The following is a 16,205-nucleotide window of genomic DNA, read 5'->3' on the forward strand; positions in this document are numbered from 1 at the left end:
TTTGAGAAACGCGGGTGGCCTCTTTCTTTTCCTTTGCTTGCTTTGCTTAGGAAAGGAAAGTCTCCATTGGAGGGTTTGGTGTTTTCTCCAGCCCTTGAGTTGGTGTTTAGAAGCAGAATGCGAGGTGGATGGCTGGGCTCCGCTCCCACTCCTCATGTGATATAGCGCCTTGTCATCCCCTCCCAACCTAGCCTTCGATAGCTCAGTTGGTAGAGCGGAGGACTGTAGTGGAGTGACTGTCATCCTTAGGTCGCTGGTTCAAATCCGGCTCGAAGGATTTTTGCAAACTCTTCACTTTTTTTCCCTCTGCTTCCCAATGGAAAGCGCCTCTTTCTCGGACCCTCACACGCCGGGGCTTTTCCTGCCTCCCCTTTTCACCTTTACAGCCCAGCTCTCTCCTCCGGCGGGGGTGAGGGGGGTGGTGTCTCTCGCCCCCCCCCCCCCTCCCTGTTTGCAGCCCCCGCTGCAATGCCCCCTCATCAGACAGAGCCAGGGGCCCCTGGGCTGAAGAGCCAGTCCGGGGCCCCCCCTCTGAAGCAGCCCTGGGAGCTGGTTGTGGTGACTCTGGCATCAGGGGATGCTGCTGAGAGCGTCTGCCTGGAGGCGAGAGGGTTGCTGTGAGGTGTGAGGGAGGAGTGTGTTTGTGTGTGTATGGTGGGAGAGAGTGTGTGTGTGTGTGTTTGTTGAGCCCGTGGCCCCCTGTGTTGGTGTCAAGGAGTTGATAAATGGCACGAACCGGTAGCATATCGGGGAGAGGCGGCTTGAAGGCCACATGAGGAGCTGCTCAGCAGGTCGAGCTTCATCGGTTCCTCGTTAATATAGTGGTCAGTATCCCCGCCTGTCACGCGGGAGACCGGGGTTCAATTCCCCGACGGGGAGGATTCAGTCGCCTTTTTTAAAGCATGACAATTCTACCTCTATTTTAAAAGGCATCTAGAATGTGACACCCCTGCTATTGTGTACTGGCGCTTTTCATGTATGACGTCATCTCCGTTAACAGAAAGACTTACTAATACAATCTCACCATTTTTCAAATCAACCACGGGCGATTTTTAAGTCGCACACTTTTTGGGAAGCATTTCTGCCTTTCCATGTTCAGCTTCTGTGTACTTTATTGGAAAAAGAAACGTGCACGAAGGGTTATTATTGACATCAGAAATCAAAGGACTGCATGATCAACATAATGCATTTAAGCCCGTTTTCCTTTTTACAGAAACATACATGAAATGATGGATCGTGCTCTGAATGAGGAATTGTTTCATATGACGGTGAAGCTTTTTTAAAATCTCTTTGTTTAAGTCTAATGGGTTAGAACTTCCAGTCATATTGTGAAAGTAAAATTTCCACTGGCGGCCTGCACTCCCGACCAGCCTCATCAGAGATCTTATATTGCCTAGGTCCAGCACGCCTCCCAAATTCCGGTCAGGCTATAGCAGTGTATTCTGGGACTTGTAGTCCTGTTCCTAACACTCTAAACTCAGGCCGAGGGGAGCCAGCATCCAAAGTAACCCCCTGGGCTGGGAGAAGCGCTCATGTTCGGGTCCGGGCTAACTTGAGAGCTTTGTGGAGGCCTCGGACGAGCTCCCGGGATCCCCGAGGCGGGCTGCCACCCTCTGTTGGGGGTGTGCCTGAAAGCAGCATGTTTTCTGTGTCTGTTGATGATCTCGAAAGTGCAGTAAAGACTATCTTGCCAGTGTTAGGTTGATGTGCTTTTCAGTGCTTTCTGTAGTGGATGAGGATATCACTGTGACAGAAGCAGAGGTGGCCTGACCGACCCTGCTGGTATGTCTTGGAGCAGCTGCTCTAAGGGAGGAGTGGGCGCTCCCTGGTGGTCTAGTGGTTAGGATTCGGCGCTCTCACCGCCGCGGCCCGGGTTCGATTCCCGGTCAGGGAAGGGGACTTTTTTTACACTCTGTACTTCCGTTTTTTTTGGGATCCTATTTAAACACATTTTTTAAGGTTTTACGTGGCAAATCTTGCTTTACATACATTTCTTCTTTACTTGACTTGCCACCTGCTAATAACTACGTCACCTTTCAGGGACAGAGACAAAGCACGGATAGAAAAGTCAATGCTGGTCGTCAAAGCTTATTCTTCACAACGGATGCATTTCCACTTGGAAGATGCATTGGCAAATCCAGGAGGCCTGTTTCTATGGGTCTCCAGTTCTATCAAGAGTCTAGTCTCAAGACAACTTTGAAAGGAAGAGACTTGCTTCTGAAGATTGCAGCAGCATTGGCGGGAGAGAGGCGCACGGGCGGGCGGGACACTGCTCCTCAAGCCCGGTTTTACGCAGGATGGGCGGAGGGCCTCAGTCTGTCTGTCCGGCGGGGGCTCTCTCTTTAGCCTCATGGCCAGTCCGGCCCTGGAGCAGTCATGTCTCACAAAGGGCGGGTCTAGGCCGTCACTCTGGAGTCTGTATCCTCCGGGTGAGGTCTCCGATTCTTCCACCTGAGGGCTGGAGAGAAGGGGGGCGTTTGGTCCGGGGCGCCAGTCACAGTCGCCCTTGAGAGGCGTTCATAAGGTAGTTTGTAACTGTAACTGTGTCTGGACTGGTTGTTCTAAGGTGCGCTAAGTGATGTCTTAGCATTTGGAAGAAGCTTTGAGAAACGCGGGTGGCCTCTTTCTTTTCCTTTGCTTGCTTTGCTTAGGAAAGGAAAGTCTCCATTGGAGGGTTTGGTGTTTTCTCCAGCCCTTGAGTTGGTGTTTAGAAGCAGAATGCGAGGTGGATGGCTGGGCTCCGCTCCCACTCCTCATGTGATATAGCGCCTTGTCATCCCCTCCCAACCTAGCCTTTGATAGCTCAGTTGGTAGAGCGGAGGACTGTAGTGGAGTGACTGTCATCCTTAGGTCGCTGGTTCAAATCCGGCTCGAAGGATTTTTGCAAACTCTTCACTTTTTTTCCCTCTGCTTCCCAATGGAAAGCGCCTCTTTCTCGGACCCTCACACGCCGGGGCTTTTCCTGCCTCCCCTTTTCACCTTTACAGCCCAGCTCTCTCCTCCGGCGGGGGTGAGGGGGGTGGTGTCTCTCGCCCCCCCCCCCCTCCCTGTGTGCAGCCCCCGCTGCAATGCCCCCTCATCAGACAGAGCCAGGGGCCCCTGGGCTGAAGAGCCAGTCCGGGGCCCCCCCTCTGAAGCAGCCCTGGGAGCTGGTTGTGGTGACTCTGGCATCAGGGGATGCTGCTGAGAGCGTCTGCCTGGAGGCGAGAGGGTTGCTGTGAGGTGTGAGGGAGGAGTGTGTTTGTGTGTGTATGGTGGGAGAGAGTGTGTGTGTGTGTGTTTGTTGAGCCCGTGGCCCCCTGTGTTGGTGTCAAGGAGTTGATAAATGGCACGAACCGGTAGCATATCGGGGAGAGGCGGCTTGAAGGCCACATGAGGAGCGGCTCAGCAGGTCGAGCTTCATCGCTTCCTCGTTAGTATAGTGGTCAGTATCCCCGCCTGTCACGCGGGAGACCGGGGTTCAATTCCCCGACGGGGAGGATTCAGTCGCCTTTTTTAAAGCATGACAATTCTACCTCTATTTTAAAAGGCATCTAGAATGTGACACCCCTGCTATTGTGTACTGGCGCTTTTCATGTATGACGTCATCTCCGTTAACAGAAAGACTTACTAATACAATCTCACCATTTTTCAAATCAACCACGGGCGATTTTTAAGTCGCACACTTTTTGGGAAGCATTTCTGCCTTTCCATGTTCAGCTTCTGTGTACTTTATTGGAAAAAGAAACGTGCACGAAGGGTTATTATTGACATCCGAAATCAAAGGACTGCATGATCAACATAATGCATTTAAGCCCGTTTTCCTTTTTACAGAAACATACATGAAATGATGGATCGTGCTCTGAATGAGGAATTGTTTCATATGACGGTGAAGCTTTTTTAAAATCTCTTTGTTTAAGTCTAATGGGTTAGAACTTCCAGTCATATTGTGAAAGTAAAATTTCCACTGGCGGCCTGCACTCCCGACCAGCCTCATCAGAGATCTTATATTGCCTAGGTCCAGCACGCCTCCCAAATTCCGGTCAGGCTATAGCAGTGTATTCTGGGACTTGTAGTCCTGTTCCTAACACTCTAAACTCAGGCCGAGGGGAGCCAGCATCCAAAGTAACCCCCTGGGCTGGGAGAAGCGCTCATGTTCGGGTCCGGGCTAACTTGAGAGCTTTGTGGAGGCCTCGGACGAGCTCCCGGGATCCCCGAGGCGGGCTGCCACCCTCTGTTGGGGGTGTGCCTGAAAGCAGCATGTTTTCTGTGTCTGTTGATGATCTCGAAAGTGCAGTAAAGACTATCTTGCCAGTGTTAGGTTGATGTGCTTTTCAGTGCTTTCTGTAGTGGATGAGGATATCACTGTGACAGAAGCAGAGGTGGCCTGACCGACCCTGCTGGTATGTCTTGGAGCAGCTGCTCTAAGGGAGGAGTGGGCGTTCCCTGGTGGTCTAGTGGTTAGGATTCGGCGCTCTCACCGCCGCGGCCCGGGTTCGATTCCCGGTCAGGGAAGGGGACTTTTTTTACACTCTGTACTTCCGTTTTTTTTGGGATCCTATTTAAACACATTTTTTAAGGTTTTACGTGGCAAATCTTGCTTTACATACATTTCTTCTTTACTTGACTTGCCACCTGCTAATAACTACGTCACCTTTCAGGGACAGAGACAAAGCACGGATAGAAAAGTCAATGCTGGTCGTCAAAGCTTATTCTTCACAACGGATGCATTTCCACTTGGAAGATGCATTGGCAAATCCAGGAGGCCTGTTTCTATGGGTCTCCAGTTCTATCAAGAGTCTAGTCTCAAGACAACTTTGAAAGGAAGAGACTTGCTTCTGAAGATTGCAGCAGCATTGGCGGGAGAGAGGCGCACGGGCGGGCGGGACACTGCTCCTCAAGCCCGGTTTTACGCAGGATGGGCGGAGGGCCTCAGTCTGTCTGTCCGGCGGGGGCTCTCTCTTTAGCCTCATGGCCAGTCCGGCCCTGGAGCAGTCATGTCTCACAAAGGGCGGGTCTAGGCCGTCACTCTGGAGTCTGTATCCTCCGGGTGAGGTCTCCGATTCTTCCACCTGAGGGCTGGAGAGAAGGGGGGCGTTTGGTCCGGGGCGCCAGTCACAGTCGCCCTTGAGAGGCGTTCATAAGGTAGTTTGTAACTGTAACTGTGTCTGGACTGGTTGTTCTAAGGTGCGCTAAGTGATGTCTTAGCATTTGGAAGAAGCTTTGAGAAACGCGGGTGGCCTCTTTCTTTTCCTTTGCTTGCTTTGCTTAGGAAAGGAAAGTCTCCATTGGAGGGTTTGGTGTTTTCTCCAGCCCTTGAGTTGGTGTTTAGAAGCAGAATGCGAGGTGGATGGCTGGGCTCCGCTCCCACTCCTCATGTGATATAGCGCCTTGTCATCCCCTCCCAACCTAGCCTTCGATAGCTCAGTTGGTAGAGCGGAGGACTGTAGTGGAGTGACTGTCATCCTTAGGTCGCTGGTTCAAATCCGGCTCGAAGGATTTTTGCAAACTCTTCACTTTTTTTCCCTCTGCTTCCCAATGGAAAGCGCCTCTTTCTCGGACCCTCACACGCCGGGGCTTTTCCTGCCTCCCCTTTTCACCTTTACAGCCCAGCTCTCTCCTCCGGCGGGGGTGAGGGGGGTGGTGTCTCTCGCCCCCCCCCCCCCTCCCTGTGTGCAGCCCCCGCTGCAATGCCCCCTCATCAGACAGAGCCAGGGGCCCCTGGGCTGAAGAGCCAGTCCGGGGCCCCCCCTCTGAAGCAGCCCTGGGAGCTGGTTGTGGTGACTCTGGCATCAGGGGATGCTGCTGAGAGCGTCTGCCTGGAGGCGAGAGGGTTGCTGTGAGGTGTGAGGGAGGAGTGTGTTTGTGTGTGTATGGTGGGAGAGAGTGTGTGTGTGTGTGTTTGTTGAGCCCGTGGCCCCCTGTGTTGGTGTCAAGGAGTTGATAAATGGCACGAACCGGTAGCATATCGGGGAGAGGCGGCTTGAAGGCCACATGAGGAGCGGCTCAGCAGGTCGAGCTTCATCGCTTCCTCGTTAGTATAGTGGTCAGTATCCCCGCCTGTCACGCGGGAGACCGGGGTTCAATTCCCCGACGGGGAGGATTCAGTCGCCTTTTTTAAAGCATGACAATTCTACCTCTATTTTAAAAGGCATCTAGAATGTGACACCCCTGCTATTGTGTACTGGCGCTTTTCATGTATGACGTCATCTCCGTTAACAGAAAGACTTACTAATACAATCTCACCATTTTTCAAATCAACCACGGGCGATTTTTAAGTCGCACACTTTTTGGGAAGCATTTCTGCCTTTCCATGTTCAGCTTCTGTGTACTTTATTGGAAAAAGAAACGTGCACGAAGGGTTATTATTGACATCCGAAATCAAAGGACTGCATGATCAACATAATGCATTTAAGCCCGTTTTCCTTTTTACAGAAACATACATGAAATGATGGATCGTGCTCTGAATGAGGAATTGTTTCATATGACGGTGAAGCTTTTTTAAAATCTCTTTGTTTAAGTCTAATGGGTTAGAACTTCCAGTCATATTGTGAAAGTAAAATTTCCACTGGCGGCCTGCACTCCCGACCAGCCTCATCAGAGATCTTATATTGCCTAGGTCCAGCACGCCTCCCAAATTCCGGTCAGGCTATAGCAGTGTATTCTGGGACTTGTAGTCCTGTTCCTAACACTCTAAACTCAGGCCGAGGGGAGCCAGCATCCAAAGTAACCCCCTGGGCTGGGAGAAGCGCTCATGTTCGGGTCCGGGCTAACTTGAGAGCTTTGTGGAGGCCTCGGACGAGCTCCCGGGATCCCCGAGGCGGGCTGCCACCCTCTGTTGGGGGTGTGCCTGAAAGCAGCATGTTTTCTGTGTCTGTTGATGATCTCGAAAGTGCAGTAAAGACTATCTTGCCAGTGTTAGGTTGATGTGCTTTTCAGTGCTTTCTGTAGTGGATGAGGATATCACTGTGACAGAAGCAGAGGTGGCCTGACCGACCCTGCTGGTATGTCTTGGAGCAGCTGCTCTAAGGGAGGAGTGGGCGCTCCCTGGTGGTCTAGTGGTTAGGATTCGCCGCTCTCACCGCCGCGGCCCGGGTTTGATTCCCGGTCAGGGAAGGGGACTTTTTTTACACTCTGTACTTCCGTTTTTTTTGGGATCCTATTTAAACACATTTTTTAAGGTTTTACGTGGCAAATCTTGCTTTACATACATTTCTTCTTTACTTGACTTGCCACCTGCTAATAACTACGTCACCTTTCAGGGACAGAGACAAAGCACGGATAGAAAAGTCAATGCTGGTCGTCAAAGCTTATTCTTCACAACGGATGCATTTCCACTTGGAAGATGCATTGGCAAATCCAGGAGGCCTGTTTCTATGGGTCTCCAGTTCTATCAAGAGTCTAGTCTCAAGACAACTTTGAAAGGAAGAGACTTGCTTCTGAAGATTGCAGCAGCATTGGCGGGAGAGAGGCGCACGGGCGGGCGGGACACTGCTCCTCAAGCCCGGTTTTACGCAGGATGGGCGGAGGGCCTCAGTCTGTCTGTCCGGCGGGGGCTCTCTCTTTAGCCTCATGGCCAGTCCGGCCCTGGAGCAGTCATGTCTCACAAAGGGCGGGTCTAGGCCGTCACTCTGGAGTCTGTATCCTCCGGGTGAGGTCTCCGATTCTTCCACCTGAGGGCTGGAGAGAAGGGGGGCGTTTGGTCCGGGGCGCCAGTCACAGTCGCCCTTGAGAGGCGTTCATAAGGTAGTTTGTAACTGTAACTGTGTCTGGACTGGTTGTTCTAAGGTGCGCTAAGTGATGTCTTAGCATTTGGAAGAAGCTTTGAGAAACGCGGGTGGCCTCTTTCTTTTCCTTTGCTTGCTTTGCTTAGGAAAGGAAAGTCTCCATTGGAGGGTTTGGTGTTTTCTCCAGCCCTTGAGTTGGTGTTTAGAAGCAGAATGCGAGGTGGATGGCTGGGCTCCGCTCCCACTCCTCATGTGATATAGCGCCTTGTCATCCCCTCCCAACCTAGCCTTCGATAGCTCAGTTGGTAGAGCGGAGGACTGTAGTGGAGTGACTGTCATCCTTAGGTCGCTGGTTCAAATCCGGCTCGAAGGATTTTTGCAAACTCTTCACTTTTTTTCCCTCTGCTTCCCAATGGAAAGCGCCTCTTTCTCGGACCCTCACACGCCGGGGCTTTTCCTGCCTCCCCTTTTCACCTTTACAGCCCAGCTCTCTCCTCCGGCGGGGGTGAGGGGGGTGGTGTCTCTCGCCCCCCCCCCCCCCCTCCCTGTGTGCAGCCCCCGCTGCAATGCCCCCTCATCAGACAGAGCCAGGGGCCCCTGGGCTGAAGAGCCAGTCCGGGGCCCCCCCTCTGAAGCAGCCCTGGGAGCTGGTTGTGGTGACTCTGGCATCAGGGGATGCTGCTGAGAGCGTCTGCCTGGAGGCGAGAGGGTTGCTGTGAGGTGTGAGGGAGGAGTGTGTTTGTGTGTGTATGGTGGGAGAGAGTGTGTGTGTGTGTGTTTGTTGAGCCCGTGGCCCCCTGTGTTGGTGTCAAGGAGTTGATAAATGGCACGAACCGGTAGCATATCGGGGAGAGGCGGCTTGAAGGCCACATGAGGAGCTGCTCAGCAGGTCGAGCTTCATCGGTTCCTCGTTAATATAGTGGTCAGTATCCCCGCCTGTCACGCGGGAGACCGGGGTTCAATTCCCCGACGGGGAGGATTCAGTCGCCTTTTTTAAAGCATGACAATTCTACCTCTATTTTAAAAGGCATCTAGAATGTGACACCCCTGCTATTGTGTACTGGCGCTTTTCATGTATGACGTCATCTCCGTTAACAGAAAGACTTACTAATACAATCTCACCATTTTTCAAATCAACCACGGGCGATTTTTAAGTCGCACACTTTTTGGGAAGCATTTCTGCCTTTCCATGTTCAGCTTCTGTGTACTTTATTGGAAAAAGAAACGTGCACGAAGGGTTATTATTGACATCAGAAATCAAAGGACTGCATGATCAACATAATGCATTTAAGCCCGTTTTCCTTTTTACAGAAACATACATGAAATGATGGATCGTGCTCTGAATGAGGAATTGTTTCATATGACGGTGAAGCTTTTTTAAAATCTCTTTGTTTAAGTCTAATGGGTTAGAACTTCCAGTCATATTGTGAAAGTAAAATTTCCACTGGCGGCCTGCACTCCCGACCAGCCTCATCAGAGATCTTATATTGCCTAGGTCCAGCACGCCTCCCAAATTCCGGTCAGGCTATAGCAGTGTATTCTGGGACTTGTAGTCCTGTTCCTAACACTCTAAACTCAGGCCGAGGGGAGCCAGCATCCAAAGTAACCCCCTGGGCTGGGAGAAGCGCTCATGTTCGGGTCCGGGCTAACTTGAGAGCTTTGTGGAGGCCTCGGACGAGCTCCCGGGATCCCCGAGGCGGGCTGCCACCCTCTGTTGGGGGTGTGCCTGAAAGCAGCATGTTTTCTGTGTCTGTTGATGATCTCGAAAGTGCAGTAAAGACTATCTTGCCAGTGTTAGGTTGATGTGCTTTTCAGTGCTTTCTGTAGTGGATGAGGATATCACTGTGACAGAAGCAGAGGTGGCCTGACCGACCCTGCTGGTATGTCTTGGAGCAGCTGCTCTAAGGGAGGAGTGGGCGCTCCCTGGTGGTCTAGTGGTTAGGATTCGGCGCTCTCACCGCCGCGGCCCGGGTTCGATTCCCGGTCAGGGAAGGGGACTTTTTTTACACTCTGTACTTCCGTTTTTTTTGGGATCCTATTTAAACACATTTTTTAAGGTTTTACGTGGCAAATCTTGCTTTACATACATTTCTTCTTTACTTGACTTGCCACCTGCTAATAACTACGTCACCTTTCAGGGACAGAGACAAAGCACGGATAGAAAAGTCAATGCTGGTCGTCAAAGCTTATTCTTCACAACGGATGCATTTCCACTTGGAAGATGCATTGGCAAATCCAGGAGGCCTGTTTCTATGGGTCTCCAGTTCTATCAAGAGTCTAGTCTCAAGACAACTTTGAAAGGAAGAGACTTGCTTCTGAAGATTGCAGCAGCATTGGCGGGAGAGAGGCGCACGGGCGGGCGGGACACTGCTCCTCAAGCCCGGTTTTACGCAGGATGGGCGGAGGGCCTCAGTCTGTCTGTCCGGCGGGGGCTCTCTCTTTAGCCTCATGGCCAGTCCGGCCCTGGAGCAGTCATGTCTCACAAAGGGCGGGTCTAGGCCGTCACTCTGGAGTCTGTATCCTCCGGGTGAGGTCTCCGATTCTTCCACCTGAGGGCTGGAGAGAAGGGGGGCGTTTGGTCCGGGGCGCCAGTCACAGTCGCCCTTGAGAGGCGTTCATAAGGTAGTTTGTAACTGTAACTGTGTCTGGACTGGTTGTTCTAAGGTGCGCTAAGTGATGTCTTAGCATTTGGAAGAAGCTTTGAGAAACGCGGGTGGCCTCTTTCTTTTCCTTTGCTTGCTTTGCTTAGGAAAGGAAAGTCTCCATTGGAGGGTTTGGTGTTTTCTCCAGCCCTTGAGTTGGTGTTTAGAAGCAGAATGCGAGGTGGATGGCTGGGCTCCGCTCCCACTCCTCATGTGATATAGCGCCTTGTCATCCCCTCCCAACCTAGCCTTTGATAGCTCAGTTGGTAGAGCGGAGGACTGTAGTGGAGTGACTGTCATCCTTAGGTCGCTGGTTCAAATCCGGCTCGAAGGATTTTTGCAAACTCTTCACTTTTTTTCCCTCTGCTTCCCAATGGAAAGCGCCTCTTTCTCGGACCCTCACACGCCGGGGCTTTTCCTGCCTCCCCTTTTCACCTTTACAGCCCAGCTCTCTCCTCCGGCGGGGGTGAGGGGGGTGGTGTCTCTCGCCCCCCCCCCCCCCTCCCTGTGTGCAGCCCCCGCTGCAATGCCCCCTCATCAGACAGAGCCAGGGGCCCCTGGGCTGAAGAGCCAGTCCGGGGCCCCCCCTCTGAAGCAGCCCTGGGAGCTGGTTGTGGTGACTCTGGCATCAGGGGATGCTGCTGAGAGCGTCTGCCTGGAGGCGAGAGGGTTGCTGTGAGGTGTGAGGGAGGAGTGTGTTTGTGTGTGTATGGTGGGAGAGAGTGTGTGTGTGTGTGTTTGTTGAGCCCGTGGCCCCCTGTGTTGGTGTCAAGGAGTTGATAAATGGCACGAACCGGTAGCATATCGGGGAGAGGCGGCTTGAAGGCCACATGAGGAGCGGCTCAGCAGGTCGAGCTTCATCGCTTCCTCGTTAGTATAGTGGTCAGTATCCCCGCCTGTCACGCGGGAGACCGGGGTTCAATTCCCCGACGGGGAGGATTCAGTCGCCTTTTTTAAAGCATGACAATTCTACCTCTATTTTAAAAGGCATCTAGAATGTGACACCCCTGCTATTGTGTACTGGCGCTTTTCATGTATGACGTCATCTCCGTTAACAGAAAGACTTACTAATACAATCTCACCATTTTTCAAATCAACCACGGGCGATTTTTAAGTCGCACACTTTTTGGGAAGCATTTCTGCCTTTCCATGTTCAGCTTCTGTGTACTTTATTGGAAAAAGAAACGTGCACGAAGGGTTATTATTGACATCCGAAATCAAAGGACTGCATGATCAACATAATGCATTTAAGCCCGTTTTCCTTTTTACAGAAACATACATGAAATGATGGATCGTGCTCTGAATGAGGAATTGTTTCATATGACGGTGAAGCTTTTTTAAAATCTCTTTGTTTAAGTCTAATGGGTTAGAACTTCCAGTCATATTGTGAAAGTAAAATTTCCACTGGCGGCCTGCACTCCCGACCAGCCTCATCAGAGATCTTATATTGCCTAGGTCCAGCACGCCTCCCAAATTCCGGTCAGGCTATAGCAGTGTATTCTGGGACTTGTAGTCCTGTTCCTAACACTCTAAACTCAGGCCGAGGGGAGCCAGCATCCAAAGTAACCCCCTGGGCTGGGAGAAGCGCTCATGTTCGGGTCCGGGCTAACTTGAGAGCTTTGTGGAGGCCTCGGACGAGCTCCCGGGATCCCCGAGGCGGGCTGCCACCCTCTGTTGGGGGTGTGCCTGAAAGCAGCATGTTTTCTGTGTCTGTTGATGATCTCGAAAGTGCAGTAAAGACTATCTTGCCAGTGTTAGGTTGATGTGCTTTTCAGTGCTTTCTGTAGTGGATGAGGATATCACTGTGACAGAAGCAGAGGTGGCCTGACCGACCCTGCTGGTATGTCTTGGAGCAGCTGCTCTAAGGGAGGAGTGGGCGCTCCCTGGTGGTCTAGTGGTTAGGATTCGCCGCTCTCACCGCCGCGGCCCGGGTTCGATTCCCGGTCAGGGAAGGGGACTTTTTTTACACTCTGTACTTCCGTTTTTTTTGGGATCCTATTTAAACACATTTTTTAAGGTTTTACGTGGCAAATCTTGCTTTACATACATTTCTTCTTTACTTGACTTGCCACCTGCTAATAACTACGTCACCTTTCAGGGACAGAGACAAAGCACGGATAGAAAAGTCAATGCTGGTCGTCAAAGCTTATTCTTCACAACGGATGCATTTCCACTTGGAAGATGCATTGGCAAATCCAGGAGGCCTGTTTCTATGGGTCTCCAGTTCTATCAAGAGTCTAGTCTCAAGACAACTTTGAAAGGAAGAGACTTGCTTCTGAAGATTGCAGCAGCATTGGCGGGAGAGAGGCGCACGGGCGGGCGGGACACTGCTCCTCAAGCCCGGTTTTACGCAGGATGGGCGGAGGGCCTCAGTCTGTCTGTCCGGCGGGGGCTCTCTCTTTAGCCTCATGGCCAGTCCGGCCCTGGAGCAGTCATGTCTCACAAAGGGCGGGTCTAGGCCGTCACTCTGGAGTCTGTATCCTCCGGGTGAGGTCTCCGATTCTTCCACCTGAGGGCTGGAGAGAAGGGGGGCGTTTGGTCCGGGGCGCCAGTCACAGTCGCCCTTGAGAGGCGTTCATAAGGTAGTTTGTAACTGTAACTGTGTCTGGACTGGTTGTTCTAAGGTGCGCTAAGTGATGTCTTAGCATTTGGAAGAAGCTTTGAGAAACGCGGGTGGCCTCTTTCTTTTCCTTTGCTTGCTTTGCTTAGGAAAGGAAAGTCTCCATTGGAGGGTTTGGTGTTTTCTCCAGCCCTTGAGTTGGTGTTTAGAAGCAGAATGCGAGGTGGATGGCTGGGCTCCGCTCCCACTCCTCATGTGATATAGCGCCTTGTCATCCCCTCCCAACCTAGCCTTTGATAGCTCAGTTGGTAGAGCGGAGGACTGTAGTGGAGTGACTGTCATCCTTAGGTCGCTGGTTCAAATCCGGCTCGAAGGATTTTTGCAAACTCTTCACTTTTTTTCCCTCTGCTTCCCAATGGAAAGCGCCTCTTTCTCGGACCCTCACACGCCGGGGCTTTTCCTGCCTCCCCTTTTCACCTTTACAGCCCAGCTCTCTCCTCCGGCGGGGGTGAGGGGGGTGGTGTCTCTCGCCCCCCCCCCCCTCCCTGTGTGCAGCCCCCGCTGCAATGCCCCCTCATCAGACAGAGCCAGGGGCCCCTGGGCTGAAGAGCCAGTCCGGGGCCCCCCCTCTGAAGCAGCCCTGGGAGCTGGTTGTGGTGACTCTGGCATCAGGGGATGCTGCTGAGAGCGTCTGCCTGGAGGCGAGAGGGTTGCTGTGAGGTGTGAGGGAGGAGTGTGTTTGTGTGTGTATGGTGGGAGAGAGTGTGTGTGTGTGTGTTTGTTGAGCCCGTGGCCCCCTGTGTTGGTGTCAAGGAGTTGATAAATGGCACGAACCGGTAGCATATCGGGGAGAGGCGGCTTGAAGGCCACATGAGGAGCGGCTCAGCAGGTCGAGCTTCATCGCTTCCTCGTTAGTATAGTGGTCAGTATCCCCGCCTGTCACGCGGGAGACCGGGGTTCAATTCCCCGACGGGGAGGATTCAGTCGCCTTTTTTAAAGCATGACAATTCTACCTCTATTTTAAAAGGCATCTAGAATGTGACACCCCTGCTATTGTGTACTGGCGCTTTTCATGTATGACGTCATCTCCGTTAACAGAAAGACTTACTAATACAATCTCACCATTTTTCAAATCAACCACGGGCGATTTTTAAGTCGCACACTTTTTGGGAAGCATTTCTGCCTTTCCATGTTCAGCTTCTGTGTACTTTATTGGAAAAAGAAACGTGCACGAAGGGTTATTATTGACATCCGAAATCAAAGGACTGCATGATCAACATAATGCATTTAAGCCCGTTTTCCTTTTTACAGAAACATACATGAAATGATGGATCGTGCTCTGAATGAGGAATTGTTTCATATGACGGTGAAGCTTTTTTAAAATCTCTTTGTTTAAGTCTAATGGGTTAGAACTTCCAGTCATATTGTGAAAGTAAAATTTCCACTGGCGGCCTGCACTCCCGACCAGCCTCATCAGAGATCTTATATTGCCTAGGTCCAGCACGCCTCCCAAATTCCGGTCAGGCTATAGCAGTGTATTCTGGGACTTGTAGTCCTGTTCCTAACACTCTAAACTCAGGCCGAGGGGAGCCAGCATCCAAAGTAACCCCCTGGGCTGGGAGAAGCGCTCATGTTCGGGTCCGGGCTAACTTGAGAGCTTTGTGGAGGCCTCGGACGAGCTCCCGGGATCCCCGAGGCGGGCTGCCACCCTCTGTTGGGGGTGTGCCTGAAAGCAGCATGTTTTCTGTGTCTGTTGATGATCTCGAAAGTGCAGTAAAGACTATCTTGCCAGTGTTAGGTTGATGTGCTTTTCAGTGCTTTCTGTAGTGGATGAGGATATCACTGTGACAGAAGCAGAGGTGGCCTGACCGACCCTGCTGGTATGTCTTGGAGCAGCTGCTCTAAGGGAGGAGTGGGCGTTCCCTGGTGGTCTAGTGGTTAGGATTCGGCGCTCTCACCGCCGCGGCCCGGGTTCGATTCCCGGTCAGGGAAGGGGACTTTTTTTACACTCTGTACTTCCGTTTTTTTTGGGATCCTATTTAAACACATTTTTTAAGGTTTTACGTGGCAAATCTTGCTTTACATACATTTCTTCTTTACTTGACTTGCCACCTGCTAATAACTACGTCACCTTTCAGGGACAGAGACAAAGCACGGATAGAAAAGTCAATGCTGGTCGTCAAAGCTTATTCTTCACAACGGATGCATTTCCACTTGGAAGATGCATTGGCAAATCCAGGAGGCCTGTTTCTATGGGTCTCCAGTTCTATCAAGAGTCTAGTCTCAAGACAACTTTGAAAGGAAGAGACTTGCTTCTGAAGATTGCAGCAGCATTGGCGGGAGAGAGGCGCACGGGCGGGCGGGACACTGCTCCTCAAGCCCGGTTTTACGCAGGATGGGCGGAGGGCCTCAGTCTGTCTGTCCGGCGGGGGCTCTCTCTTTAGCCTCATGGCCAGTCCGGCCCTGGAGCAGTCATGTCTCACAAAGGGCGGGTCTAGGCCGTCACTCTGGAGTCTGTATCCTCCGGGTGAGGTCTCCGATTCTTCCACCTGAGGGCTGGAGAGAAGGGGGGCGTTTGGTCCGGGGCGCCAGTCACAGTCGCCCTTGAGAGGCGTTCATAAGGTAGTTTGTAACTGTAACTGTGTCTGGACTGGTTGTTCTAAGGTGCGCTAAGTGATGTCTTAGCATTTGGAAGAAGCTTTGAGAAACGCGGGTGGCCTCTTTCTTTTCCTTTGCTTGCTTTGCTTAGGAAAGGAAAGTCTCCATTGGAGGGTTTGGTGTTTTCTCCAGCCCTTGAGTTGGTGTTTAGAAGCAGAATGCGAGGTGGATGGCTGGGCTCCGCTCCCACTCCTCATGTGATATAGCGCCTTGTCATCCCCTCCCAACCTAGCCTTCGATAGCTCAGTTGGTAGAGCGGAGGACTGTAGTGGAGTGACTGTCATCCTTAGGTCGCTGGTTCAAATCCGGCTCGAAGGATTTTTGCAAACTCTTCACTTTTTTTCCCTCTGCTTCCCAATGGAAAGCGCCTCTTTCTCGGACCCTCACACGCCGGGGCTTTTCCTGCCTCCCCTTTTCACCTTTACAGCCCAGCTCTCTCCTCCGGCGGGGGTGAGGGGGGTGGTGTCTCTCGCCCCCCCCCCCCCTCCCTGTGTGCAGCCCCCGCTGCAATGCCCCCTCATCAGACAGAGCCAGGGGCCCCTGGGCTGAAGAGCCAGTCCGGGGCCCCCCCTCTGAAGCAGCCCTGGGAGCTGGTTGTGGTGACTCTGGCATCAGGGGATGCTGCTGAGAGCGTCTGCC

General features: G+C 52.2%; 17 non-coding genes across 17 annotated transcripts; all 17 read left to right on the forward strand.

Moving 5' to 3' along the window:
• Positions 1 to 191: 191 nt before the first annotated feature.
• Positions 192 to 277, forward strand: TRNAY-GUA (transfer RNA tyrosine (anticodon GUA)). Its single transcript is given in 2 exon segments — positions 192 to 228; positions 242 to 277. It is a non-coding gene; the product is annotated as a tRNA-Tyr (tRNA).
• Positions 278 to 1,822: 1,545 nt separating this feature from the next.
• TRNAE-CUC (transfer RNA glutamic acid (anticodon CUC)) lies at positions 1,823 to 1,894 on the forward strand. Its single transcript has one exon. It is a non-coding gene; the product is annotated as a tRNA-Glu (tRNA).
• Positions 1,895 to 2,792: 898 nt separating this feature from the next.
• TRNAY-GUA (transfer RNA tyrosine (anticodon GUA)) lies at positions 2,793 to 2,878 on the forward strand. Its single transcript is given in 2 exon segments — positions 2,793 to 2,829; positions 2,843 to 2,878. It is a non-coding gene; the product is annotated as a tRNA-Tyr (tRNA).
• Positions 2,879 to 3,407: 529 nt separating this feature from the next.
• TRNAD-GUC (transfer RNA aspartic acid (anticodon GUC)) lies at positions 3,408 to 3,479 on the forward strand. The gene has a single exon. It is a non-coding gene; the product is annotated as a tRNA-Asp (tRNA).
• A 943-nt stretch (positions 3,480 to 4,422) lies between these two features.
• On the forward strand, positions 4,423 to 4,494 carry TRNAE-CUC (transfer RNA glutamic acid (anticodon CUC)). Its single transcript has one exon. It is a non-coding gene; the product is annotated as a tRNA-Glu (tRNA).
• Positions 4,495 to 5,392: 898 nt separating this feature from the next.
• On the forward strand, positions 5,393 to 5,478 carry TRNAY-GUA (transfer RNA tyrosine (anticodon GUA)). Its single transcript is given in 2 exon segments — positions 5,393 to 5,429; positions 5,443 to 5,478. It is a non-coding gene; the product is annotated as a tRNA-Tyr (tRNA).
• A 530-nt stretch (positions 5,479 to 6,008) lies between these two features.
• On the forward strand, positions 6,009 to 6,080 carry TRNAD-GUC (transfer RNA aspartic acid (anticodon GUC)). Its single transcript has one exon. It is a non-coding gene; the product is annotated as a tRNA-Asp (tRNA).
• A 943-nt stretch (positions 6,081 to 7,023) lies between these two features.
• TRNAE-CUC (transfer RNA glutamic acid (anticodon CUC)) lies at positions 7,024 to 7,095 on the forward strand. Its single transcript has one exon. It is a non-coding gene; the product is annotated as a tRNA-Glu (tRNA).
• Positions 7,096 to 7,993: 898 nt separating this feature from the next.
• On the forward strand, positions 7,994 to 8,079 carry TRNAY-GUA (transfer RNA tyrosine (anticodon GUA)). The gene is given in 2 exon segments: positions 7,994 to 8,030; positions 8,044 to 8,079. It is a non-coding gene; the product is annotated as a tRNA-Tyr (tRNA).
• Positions 8,080 to 9,626: 1,547 nt separating this feature from the next.
• On the forward strand, positions 9,627 to 9,698 carry TRNAE-CUC (transfer RNA glutamic acid (anticodon CUC)). Its single transcript has one exon. It is a non-coding gene; the product is annotated as a tRNA-Glu (tRNA).
• An 898-nt stretch (positions 9,699 to 10,596) lies between these two features.
• Positions 10,597 to 10,682, forward strand: TRNAY-GUA (transfer RNA tyrosine (anticodon GUA)). The gene is given in 2 exon segments: positions 10,597 to 10,633; positions 10,647 to 10,682. It is a non-coding gene; the product is annotated as a tRNA-Tyr (tRNA).
• A 531-nt stretch (positions 10,683 to 11,213) lies between these two features.
• Positions 11,214 to 11,285, forward strand: TRNAD-GUC (transfer RNA aspartic acid (anticodon GUC)). The gene has a single exon. It is a non-coding gene; the product is annotated as a tRNA-Asp (tRNA).
• A 943-nt stretch (positions 11,286 to 12,228) lies between these two features.
• Positions 12,229 to 12,300, forward strand: TRNAE-CUC (transfer RNA glutamic acid (anticodon CUC)). Its single transcript has one exon. It is a non-coding gene; the product is annotated as a tRNA-Glu (tRNA).
• An 898-nt stretch (positions 12,301 to 13,198) lies between these two features.
• TRNAY-GUA (transfer RNA tyrosine (anticodon GUA)) lies at positions 13,199 to 13,284 on the forward strand. The gene is given in 2 exon segments: positions 13,199 to 13,235; positions 13,249 to 13,284. It is a non-coding gene; the product is annotated as a tRNA-Tyr (tRNA).
• A 529-nt stretch (positions 13,285 to 13,813) lies between these two features.
• On the forward strand, positions 13,814 to 13,885 carry TRNAD-GUC (transfer RNA aspartic acid (anticodon GUC)). The gene has a single exon. It is a non-coding gene; the product is annotated as a tRNA-Asp (tRNA).
• A 943-nt stretch (positions 13,886 to 14,828) lies between these two features.
• Positions 14,829 to 14,900, forward strand: TRNAE-CUC (transfer RNA glutamic acid (anticodon CUC)). Its single transcript has one exon. It is a non-coding gene; the product is annotated as a tRNA-Glu (tRNA).
• Positions 14,901 to 15,798: 898 nt separating this feature from the next.
• On the forward strand, positions 15,799 to 15,884 carry TRNAY-GUA (transfer RNA tyrosine (anticodon GUA)). The gene is given in 2 exon segments: positions 15,799 to 15,835; positions 15,849 to 15,884. It is a non-coding gene; the product is annotated as a tRNA-Tyr (tRNA).
• The last annotated feature ends 321 nt before the right edge of the window (positions 15,885 to 16,205 follow it).

This window comes from Lissotriton vulgaris, chromosome 1_1, assembly GCF_964263255.1.
Source record: "Lissotriton vulgaris chromosome 1_1, aLisVul1.2, whole genome shotgun sequence".
Lineage (NCBI taxonomy): Eukaryota > Metazoa > Chordata > Amphibia > Caudata > Salamandridae > Lissotriton > Lissotriton vulgaris.